The sequence below is a fragment of the Gorilla gorilla genome, chromosome 19 (genome assembly GCF_029281585.2).
Source record: "Gorilla gorilla gorilla isolate KB3781 chromosome 19, NHGRI_mGorGor1-v2.1_pri, whole genome shotgun sequence".
NCBI classification, from domain to species: Eukaryota; Metazoa; Chordata; class Mammalia; order Primates; family Hominidae; genus Gorilla; species Gorilla gorilla.
Genome location: NC_073243.2, coordinates 97,015,542 through 97,027,789, shown reverse-complemented (window position 1 = coordinate 97,027,789; position 12,248 = coordinate 97,015,542).

Genomic DNA, 12,248 nt, shown 5'->3' with positions numbered 1-12,248 from the left:
GTGTGTTCTGGCCCTGCTGGATTCTTGTAGTGGCCTGCTGCAGTGATGTGGGAAGGTGGGAGGAGGCACACAGTGAAGCCCAGAGCCACTTCCAAATAATCACAGCCTGTCCTCTTTAAGGGCTTCTTTTTTCTTACCTTTAAAAGAAAATACTGCCTTAACACATCATTCTTTAAATTCTTTTCTAAGAGGAAAGAAACATCGACAATCACTTAAAAAAGATGGTCAAGAGTTATTCTGTTTCAGTGTGATTCCAGGGGAAAGCTGTCTTGGTCCAAGGCCCAGGTGGTCTTTGGTTTTCTGTGGAAGATGCACGGTAGAGGTCTCAGAGTTAAGGGTGGAATGTTTAGGCCAAGGCATATCAGCTGGTGGGCTAAGGATGCTGCGTCACAGTGAGGCTTTCGGCATCGTCATCAAAGGTGGTTTGATGAAGGGCAGAGGAAAAAGATGGAATCCTTCAAAGCCATGATAGTGGACTTGGGAAAGGGGATGAAAATTAAAATAAAAGAATCAACAAAGATGTCTTGGTTTCTTAAACTAAAGAAGTGTGGGGTATAATTGTTTTCCCGAGGAAAGCTCAAATTCACTGGAAAATATGCACGATTAAATAACTATGGTGTATTTAAATTACTTCAATTCTTAAAATATTAAGATAAACTTTTATGTGAGGAGAGTGCCTTTATTTAAAACTGTTGCAAATTACATCGATTACTTTATATAACCATGGTAGACATGTTCATTTCACATAAAAGAATAGACCTGTCAGTATTCATGGAAGGCTGACTTCTGCCCAGCTTTATCTGTGATGATTCAGTTCCTTTGGCTCAGACCCAAGAAACATCAGCCTTTGTAACTCTCTGCCCCTTTGTATTTACTTTCTAAAACTGTGACATTTGCCAAGGGGGTAAATGAAACTCAATAGCAGCAGCTAAACTGCTTGTCCATAAAAAGACATTGTTTTGAGCAGAAAAGGAATTTTAAAACGTATTAATTGACGTTGTTGCTGCAACAATAAAGAATAAGTTAATTTCTGTGCTCATACTGTAGCTTGTTTTCTTTTTCTTAAATTTATACTGTAGCTTATTTTATATAAACTTTGGTTTTTAGGTCATGTTCTTACCAATCAACCAGTGAATAGTAGGACAAAATGTTACCCAAGCCAGCGACAGCATATTTTATACACCTAAGATATGAGGCTTTTATACTGAATGGGAGGTTCCCTTATAGAAGAGTTATAGGGGCGGTGGCTATATATATATATAATCTTCTCTCTCTCTCTCTCTATATATATATACTCTCTCTATATATGATATATATATATATATATATAAAATCCACTATGTGTCAGGTGCCACATTAAATACTTTATATTTCATTTATTCTTCCCAACAGCCCAACAAAGGGGTATTGCTAGTTGGACATGCAACAGATGTCTACATGTGAAAACAGATCCAAAGAGGGTGAGAGACCTGCCCCAGGTGCCATGGTTTGTTGGTAGCGGAGCTGAGATTTGAATGGAGATCTAGCATCCACCTCAGCTTGAGTTCTTACCCACTTCAATAGAGTGTTTCTCATAAACAAAACCCTACATGAGGCACAAAAGATGTTTATAAGACGTTTGCACTGTAATTTAGGAAACAAACCCAAACAAAACAATGAATACACAGGAAAGCAGCATCAACATAATAAGCTGTGCTGTATATAATAATAATAATAATGATAATGATACAGGAAGCCGTGCTGTATCTATCTCAGGTGTAATAATAATAACATGGGAAGCCATGCTGTATCTCATATCTTAGCTTACACATCTTTATTTGCAAGCCAATGCAAAGTGAATTTGAAGCTACTTTTTGGATGGTGTCATTTCTTTCTAGAATATTTAAAAATAGAATCGCTTCTCAAAAGGCCTATGACATTTGAAAGATTCAGATTTTTGTGTTTCTTATGAGGATGGGAAATTGTTAATGCTCCATAATTGACACAGATTGGGGAGGGGTGAAAGATAATGGGCAGAGGAGGATTACGCAGGAGGAGTTAGAAGGTTGAGGGTCTGGTCCTTTTTTCCTCCCTTCTTTCCTAACCCCAAAAGTGAAAGTGGAGAAGAAATAGTTTGATGGGCATGAGGCACCCACTGAGCACCTTTCAAAATGATTCTGCTGCATTCTCATGGGTGTTAAAATGTCCTGAAAAGAAAGCATGGCTCCTTAAAGAAAAACTATATAGTGTTTTTTTTACATTCATAATGGCTACTGGCCATTAAAAGCGCTTGACTTGGAAAGATATTCACTTATTGGTAGATGAAACAGCCCATCATGAAACAGTAAGATCCCACTATTGGGAAACGCATCCAGAGGGCGGGATAGACACATGAATGTTATTGTAGTGGTTTGCTAGGGCTGCCATGACAAAGCACCACAGCCTGGGTGACTTAGATAATAATCCTAGAGGTTAGAAGTTTGAGATCAAGGTGTCAGCAGGGTTGCTTTTTTCTGAGGCCCGTAAGAGATGGACACCTCTTCCCTTTGCCTTCATATGGTCTTCCCTCTATACAGGTCTGCGTTCAAAAATTTCTTCTTCTTCTTTTTTTGAGACAGAGTCTTGCTCTGTCACCCAGGCTGAAGTGCAGTGGTGTGATCTCAGCTCACTGCAACCTTCACCCCCTGGGTTCCAGGGATTATCCCGCCTTAGCCTCCCAAGTAGCTGGGACTATAGGTGCATGCCATCAGGCTCAGCTAATTTTTTGTATCTTTAGTAGGGATGGGGTTTCACCATTTTGGCCAGGCTGGTTTTGAACTCCTGACCTCAAGTGATCTGCTTGCCTTGGCCTCCCAAAGTGCTGGGATTACAGGCATGAGCCACTGTTCCAGACCAAAAATGTCTTCTTCTTGTAAGGACATCAGTCATATCTGATTTGGGTTCTCCCTAATTATCTCATTTTCATGAAATACCTCTGTAATATCTCCAAATAGGATTGCATTCTGAGGAACTAGGGGTTAGGTCTTCAAGATATGAATTTCTGGAGGTATCATCAGTTCACAGCAAGCATCTGGATGCGGAGCCAGGGTGCCAGCCCTCGCTTTGCTGGGGCAAGCAGGCAGTGCTGTCTGCAGGGCAGTGCGCTCCGGGCAAGGAGGACTCACTGGGTCCACCTCCCACCCCAGTCAAGGAAATTGGAAGACTCCATGTCTTCGTTAACTGTCTGAAAATTCAGTTAATTCTTGGATTTCAGATTTCTTAACCCAGTTACAATAACTTTTTGATATGTACTCTTGAAAAGAAAGACTTCTTTAAAGTCATTATGAAAATAAAAATTCAACTCCTTCAAAAAGCACTAAAAGCAGTGTAATAAACAAAAATGGGGTGGAGGTTGCAGAGTTGAAGGAAGATGTACTCACAAACTATGGTTCCACAGATATTTTTCAAGGGCCTGCCAGCATGAAGGCAGCAGCAGATGAGGCTCTTGGGATGCAAAGAGGAATCAGACAGAATCCTTGCCCTCAAGGCACAGGTGGAGAAGGAAGATGAACAGAGTTCCAGGGCTGTGGGATGAGGGCTGTCCTAAAGGTACCTCCTGACAGGCATGGACAGGTGGACAGGAGTGTTCCAGGTGAAGGCCATGGGATAGGCAGAGGCAGAACAGGGCCTGCTGAAGTTTGGAAACTGGGAATACTTTGGCCTAGTTGGGGAAGTGGAGGATGGAGGGGAGAGGTGGGCCTCAGACCTTGCAAAGGATGTTAGACTGTGCTGCAGATGGGATGAATCCTTTAAAGATTGAAAGCAGGTGCTCAGAAAGAGGTACTGGTGTGCAGGAGGGGGACAGGAGCTGGTAAGTGAGGACACAGAGTCTATCTAATACGTTCTTGCAAGAGTTAAGGAGAATCATGAGGAAGGCTTGGACAAATTATTGAAGATGGTGTTAAAGAAAAAGCTATTCGCTGGTACTTGTTAAAGCACAATAAGGAAGACTTCAGTCTGGACTGTCACCATAGGTATAGGGACCATGGCAATGGGATTTTGCAGTGGCAGAGAGATAGGACTCAATTCCAAATATGGCACAGGCAAGTGGCAATTTAGAGCAAAGGATTGGGGTCCAGGTCAGTGGATGGAAAAGTACTGAGAGGTAACATCAGGAGTAAGAGAGGAATTCTGGCGAAACTGACCATATAGGATTCTTGCTGAAGACAGGCCAGGGTGATCAGACACCACTTGGGGAATGGTGGGGGATGAGGAACCTGATCATATATTGAAGGTGGGGGATTCTTGCTAAAGTGACTTAGTAGGGTTCTTGTTAAAACTGGATTTTAAAAGGAAATGTACAGATGGGCCCAGGAGAAGGTTCAGGAGTCTGACTAAAGTTTGGTCAAGCAAAGAATCACTGTCCACCGAGAGAGGGGGTAAATCAGAGAGACATTTAGAAATAGAATCAGGGCCGGGTACGGTGGCTCACGCCTGTAATCCCAGCACTTTGGGAAGGCCAAGGCGGGCAGATCACGAGGTCAGGAGATGGAGACCATCCTGGCCAACATGGTGAAACCCCATTTCTGCTAAAAATACAAAAAAAATTAGCTGGGTGTAGTGGTGTGTGCCTGTAGTCCCAGCTACTCGGGAGGCTGAGGCATGAGAGTCGCTTGAATCCAGGAGGCAGAGGTTGCAGTGAGCTGAGATTGAGCCACTGCACTCCAGCCTGGAGACAGAGCGAAACAACTCCGTCTCAAAAAAAAAAAAAAAGCCAAAAAACAAAAAACAAAGAAATAGAATCAGAAGCTTGATGACTGTTGGGAAGTGAAGAATGAGAGAAAGAAAAGAGTCTAGAATGTACAGTATTCAGTGACATTTATCTAACCAGGATTTAGTGAACTTCCACCCTGTGACAGTTACGGCATCAGACTTTGAGAACACAATGGTAGGTGAGATAAATCAGGTTCCTGTTATCACTGGACTGAAGTCAAGTGAGGATGGACGGTGACCAAACACCCAAATACAGTGGAGTGAGAGATGAGATGGTGGAATGCCTTCCAGATTTCTGTCTTGGCATCTGCTGGGACCACCAAAGTTAGAAAGCCCAGAAGACAGAAGAGAACCAGCCTGGTTTTGGATTTGTTAGGTTGAAGGTGAAATATACAGAATGTGATGCATTATTTCCTGCCACTGGAAAATACAACTATTCTTCCAAAAGGGAGTCTTCTTAAAGGGAAGAAAAAATATTGAGGAATTTCAGACATCCCTAGTTTTGCTCTAGAGTATATATTTGAGGAACAATGTTGCCCTCTAGTGTTCATCTCTATGTTTTTATTCCATGCTGGGAAGGGTAGAGAAGAGTCCAGGCAAAGTCAAGTCTGCCTTCTTATTTCTGGTCCTAGTGACACTTTTATAAGTGAGGTTTTCCATTTTCACAAAAGTGAAAATATTACTAGTGCTTTCTTTTGGTTACGATAAATATTCCAATAATTGGGAGAGACCATGAAAGAAACCATTTTGATCAATGGCAGAAAGCTTGTGTACCTAGCAGATCTTTGACATGGGGTCAGAGCCAACCCAATGTCCAGTGACAGCTAAACACAGTTTACACTGTTTTTGGGTGTTTGTAAAATGTTCAGGTTTCCCTTAGCATCAAGTGCTAGGTACCTGACATATATGTGGCAAAACTTTATACTGACTATATATAATTTGGATTTTTATTAAAGTCATTCTTTCAAAATAATTTTTTGAAATAAAATAATTTTTAACTGTAATTTTTTTCTCATCTTGCTATGAGCATGATCAAATAAATTTTTATTTTGAACTTATAAGGAGATTGTCTTTTGAGAAGTAGAAGTCAAGATGGTAATACTATTCTTTGTTAATCATTAGAGGAAAAGGGCTATATGAATAAAAATCTGGCAATATATGTCATGTGCTGTGGCACACATCTGTAGTCCCAGTTACTTGGGAGGCTGAAGCCGGTGGATCACTTGAGCCCAGAAGTTTGAGGCCAGCCTGGGCAACATTGCAGGACTTCCATCTCTAGAGTAACAACCACCACAATAACAAAACTGGTGACAGAAAGGCAGAGTCTGCAGTGTGTACTCTCCCCTCCCCCTCTTGAAATTTTCCTGTAGAAGCTGTGAACATCCCAGGCCTCTCTGGCTCATGAAAAACTGTGTAATTGTGTAACATATAAAAGCTCACAGCATGGGCAGCCAGACATACCTGGATGAGCCCTGGATTTGCTAGTTTTTGCTGAGCTATTGGGCAAGATATGTAAACCCTCCAAGTCTCAGTTTCTGGAAAATGGAAACAGTAATCGAATTTATCTTCTAGAGATGTGAGGACTAAACACGATGAAGTATGTAAAGTATGTAAAGGATTTAGCTCAGTATCCTTTAACCATTAACAAAGGAGAACATGACACATAATGAATTGTTTGCAATAGCGAGTTTTGCTAACAAGTAAAAGGGGACTCCAGAATAAAATAAGAATCATTTTTTGCCTTTGGAATTATTGTCAGCAATGATATCAATATACATTCTAGATCCTAAAGCAAATTCTATAACCCAAACTGTAAACCCCTTATTCTGTCTCTTGTGAGCAAAACAGCCATGACTTTTGTTCTCTGCACTGAGCAACTTACTCTTTTCTGTTCCTTCCAAAATTGCCACTATTGCTAAAACTTATGAACCATTTATGCAATCCAGAGTGCACCCTTTTATAGGAGTAGATCTCCTCTTTTTCATGAATATGATTACATTTCCTGACTCTAGAAACTCCTTTGCCTTTTAATTTCCAGCTGATCCATTGTTTAGGATTATCTTCCCATCAAAGTTGGCTCATAATGTCTTGCCTATCTTTATTATTTTTCATGGATGTTGGAACAAATTTTCTCTCTCTCTCTTTTTTTTTTTTTTTGAGACAAAGTCTTGCTCTTGTCTCCCAGGCTGGAGTGCAGTGGCACGATCTCGGCTCACTGCAACCCCCACCTCCCGGGTTCAAGTGATTCTCCTGCCTCAGCCTCCTGAGTAGCTGGGATTACAGGCTCGCGTCACCAAGCCCAGCTAATTTTTGTACTTTTTTTTAGTAGAGACAGGGTTTCGCCATGTTCCCAGGCTGGTCTCGAACTCCTGACCTCAAGTGATCTGCCCGCCTTGACCTCCCAAATTGCTGGGATTACAGGCGTGAGCCAGCGTGCCCGGCCAGAACAAACTTTCAAGTAACTTAATTTTTTCTTCGAATATAGTCTTGAATCAATGGGGGCTGGGGGTTGGGGAGGTGTATCAATCTATCAGCCTGATATGATGTAACATGCATCTTTTCTACCAAGCCTCTTTCTGGGAGCTTATGGAAACTTTAGTGTGCTGAGGAATGAGACTGGAAATCATCCTTTCCAGCAACCACTGATCTTAGTGACTTTGCACCACTTAAGACTCTTCCAGTTGAATGTTACAGGAGCCCACCTCCAATTAGCTTGAGTAGCTAAGGGAATCTGGGTTCCAGAGACTTGTGTCTACAGTAAAATCACTTTAGGGATATCTTGATCTAAGTGCTCAAACAATACTATCAGGATTCTATCTGGGGTTTGGCAGGAGTTCCCGTGTCCGTTGTATGGCATACACAGTTATAATTTTGTCTTCATTGTTATGTTTTAAGATTCAGTCTCCAGAAGAGCAATGTATCTAATATTGGGTCTCTTCCAGCTTTGTGAATGAAGAGTTCATCTCCCAGACATTTCTTGAATGCTGCTCACTGCCTATGGGAGATCTTTGGCTTTTGAATGTGCTAGACAAGGCTGGCCACATCATTCACAGGGCTCAGTGCAAAATGAAAATGCAGGACCCCTTGCTTTCAAAAAGCAGGAAAAATGAATGCCATTAAAGATACTAAAATATCATGCCTGTAATCCCAGCTACCTGGGGGGCTGAGGCGGGAGAATCACTTGAACCTGGGAGGCGGAGGTTGCAGCGAGCCGAGATCATGCCATTGCACTCCAGCCTAGGCAACAAGAGCAAAACTCCATTTAAAAAAAAAAAAGATACTAAAATATAACCTTTCATAAAATATATATATATATATATATATATATATATATATATATATATATAACCTTTCATTTTCTTAATTCGTGGTCTCTTTGTTCACAATTCATGGTGTTTTTTATTTTGTATTTAATGGCATGCTCCCTTGGGCATGGGGATACTGGCCAGGCAAGGCTAGACCTTCACAGGCACCCAGGTGTCCATTTCTGTGACTTGCAAATTCCCTGTCTAACCATTTGCCAGCTTCTGGACCAGATGCCATGCCCCAGCACTGGTAGGAGGAGCAGGTAAGTCAATCTCCTTTTTTTCCACAGCCCTTGGCCCCAGTCCACCATGAATGGGTATATTAGTCTGTTCTCATGATGCTAATAAAGACATATCCAAGACTGGGTAATTTATAAAGGAAAGAGGTTTAATGGATTCACAGTCTTGCATGCCTGGGGAAGCCTCACAATCACGGTGGAAGGCAAAGGAGAAGCAAAGGCACATCTTACATGGCAGCAGGCAAGAGAGTGTGTGCAGGGGAACTCCCATTTATAAAACCATCAGCTCTCGTGAGACTTATCCACTACCACAAGAACAGTATGGGGAAACCACCCCCATGACTGAATTATCTCCACCTGGCCCTGCCCTTGACATGTGGGGATTATTACAATTTAAGGTGAGATTTGGGTGGGGACACAGCCAAATCCTATCAATGGGCAACTTCTAAGGGTTAATAACCTCAATGCCAGGTGCCTCATACCTTGATGAGGATAAGTGGGAGAGACAGAGAGAGAGAGAGAGAGAGTAAGAGAGATTGCCTAAGGTGTTATCATGCTGCCACCCTGGGTGAAGACAGCTGCAGCCATGGTCCTCTGAGATGCTGCAGGGCACTCTCCCACATCTGGGCCCACGCTCCCGCTGTGGGGAGAGAGCAGCAGCAGTCACTGGTTGGGACCTGGGAGGTGGGGGTCTGGTGGGGGTCCACTGGGGGGGCAGGAAGCCGGGATCAGCAGGAGTGGCCTACTGAGATCCAGCCAGGGCAGGCCGGGAGGTGGGACTGCAGGGGAGTTGAGGCTCCAAGCCCTCAAGCTTGCTCCATTGACCCATTGGACTTACAAAGTGCAAATGCAGAGATAAAGTTTTTAAGAATTTTAAGATGGTGACCACAGAGCATAAAACCCCAAGTGTGAAGTCCTTCTGAAAAGGAGTCCTCTGTGACGGTACCAGTTCTTTACCCCTAAAGCTGGCCCAGGGCCTGGGTTTGTGTTTTTCCAAATTTTCTTCCTTTCATCTAGGCCTTCCTGTTCTACACCTACAAAGGGCTCTTTACACTCAGTCGTTGCCAGAGGACAAAGACCCAGGTCTGCCAGGGCAGCTGGTTCTGCTCATGCTTGAGCTGTTTCTAGATCTCTTCCTCTGTTGGACTCAGACTTTGCTGAGGGAATTCATGTCATTTTCATGAAAACCATGACTTTGACCTTACCATGTGCTGGTTGTACCTCAGAAGCTACAGAAGAAAGACCCAGCCATCCTCTCATAAGAAAACATTATTAAGATAGAATTGTTGTCTGGGGTCTTGATCAAGTGAGCTGAGAAGAAATTACCAGCAGGGTTTAAAATATGCCCCTTTGCCTTCAAATGCTCAGAATCTAGTTCATTCCATGAGGCAAGAGGGAAATGACATTTTCACACTTATTTTCTTTTTCTGTTTTTTTTTTTTTTTTTTTTTGAGATGGAGTCTCAGTCTGTCACCAGGCTGGAGTGCAGTGGTGTGATATCGGCTCACTGCAACCTCCACCTACTGAGTTCAACCGGTTCTCTTGCCTCAGCCTCCCAAGTAGCTGGGACTACAGGCGCGTACCACTATGCCCAGCTAATTTTTTTTGTATTTTTAGTAGAGATAGGGTTTCACTGTGTTAGCCAGGATGGTCTTGATCTCCTGACCTCGTGGTCTGCCCACCTCGGCCTCCCGAAGTGCTGGGATCACAGTGCTGGGATCGTGAGGCACCGCGCCCGGCCTCACACTTCTTTTTTATGGGCATTTCACTTTGTCTGCTCATAAGGGCTTTGCGCATGTTCTCTAGACTATATTGCTGAGTCATTTAGTTTCTATTTTCTGTTTTCTACAGGTTTTCAAAAATGTCATGTGGTGTTTTCCTTGCCTCTCCTGTAACCTTGTTTGACTTGGTCTTGGGAAAGACATTTTTATCAGTGTTTAGTTTAACATCTTACTCATCATGCTCAAGTCTGGACTTTAGAAATGAAGGTCGTATCGGAAAATAATTTCCGCGTTTGGTGCCAGCATTTTCATCCCTTGACAACCCTGAGTTCCAGACAAATAATGTGGTGACCTAGTGACTTTTCTCTTTTTGCTTATTTTTAAATTTTTAATTAATTAATTTTTTTTGTAGAGAAGGGGTCTCACCGTGTTGCCAAGGCGGGTCTTGAACTCCTGGGCTTAAGTGATCCTCCTGCCTTGGCCTCCCAAAGTGTTGGGATTACAGGTGTGACCCACCATGCCTGGCACCCAGTGACTTTTTTATTTTCGAGGTCAGTGACTTGCCTTTAATGTCTTACTCTATCTAACTTTTGAGATTCCAAGTGTGTTGAATATTTGAGGCTCTGTTGTGAGTTCCCAAACTCTGAAGAAAACAGTAATAACAATAAAAGCATACAAGCAGCTTTCCCCCCATTTTCTGAAAGACAGTGTGATAATCTGAGCATTTTTTTCATCAGTGGAATAATTGTACCTGTAAATTGAGTTGAAGATCTAACGTCAGTCCGAAGTTCTCTATTGAAGTTGAAGATCTAATGTCAGTTCAATCTCTATCAACTATCTGCCTGGCTTCAGGGTGACCCACGTGGCTAATATTTTTGCTCAGAAGGAGTCCCCCTTCCCCACCCAGATCCGAAGGCTTTGCCTAGTTTTCTACTATTCAGTTCACTGCTGATTGCATGCATACTTTATATCTCTGCAGCGTTCCTAATGTACCAATAAACTCCCTCACAAAAACCGGACCCTTCAAATGGGCTATAAATTAGGACAGTTTCAACCTGCTTTTCTCCTGAGGTCTTGATCTTCCACTGAAGACCCATTTTCCTTAAATAGATTTTATAAGATTTTTATGGAAAAATTATATTTAGATTTTACCACTCTCCTGCATATAATCACATATTTTAACGGAAGAGTCATGCATTTATTCAACTTAGAGGACTGCAGGCAGGAATTTGTACCTTGAGTTTTTATCTACTCAATGTTACGTATTTCTTTTGGTAAAGATTTGCTTTGAGGAACTTTTGTTGGCTTTGTCAAAGAATAATCCTTCAATTCTTGTTTCACATGTATGTTCTTTATTTTGAAAATAGAGCCATTCGGAAAACCCATGCCATGGCTCACAGTGGTTGGACAACATTGAGAGCAGTAGTGAGGTTGCGTAAGTGCAGTGATGAGAACCCTGGGGGCAACAGTTGGAAGAACTGAGATATAGTTAGAATTATGCCATTGAGGCCTTTTATTTAATAGCTTCCCTTTTTGTAAAACAGAAAAATTAACATCAATCCCAGCTTCCCAGCATCTGACTGTGTATGGAAAGGACAGGTAAAACAAAAGGTAGACATGGTTTGAGTTTTATGAAAAAAAGGCGGTCAGGCGGGGTGGCTCACGCCAGTAATTCTAGCACTTTGTGAGGCCGAGGCGGGTGGATCACTTGAGGTCAGAGTTTGAGATCAGCCTGGCCAACATGGTGAAACCCCATTTCTGCTAAAAATACAACAATTAGTCAGGTGTGGTAGCATGCACCTGTAATCCCAGCTACTTGGGAGGCTGAGGAGGGAGAATCGCTTGAACCCAGGAGACAGAGGTTGCAGTGAGCTAAGATCGCCCCATTGCACTCCAGCCTGGGTGACAGAGTGAGACTCCATCTCAAAAAAAAAAAAAAAAAAAAAAGAGTAATCTTCAGATGAATGTAATGAAACAAGCTCAGTAGCTTTCTTAAAAAAGGATCTCCTTAAAAAAATATCCAAATGCATGTATTGTTTGTTGCATTTTCTAGATTACTAGGCACAGAACATTTTCATGGGAAAAGCAAAGGTGAAGGAGAAGCAGAGGGAGGAGGGTCTGTAGTGGAGTGAGGCGCTCACACTTCCTCTGTCATAAATCATCCCTTTGTCCCTCCTTCCCATACCCACAAGGCAAATTCCTATCCTTCCCTGAGGAGAGCTGGGTTCCTCAGGTTTGAAGTAAGATCTAAC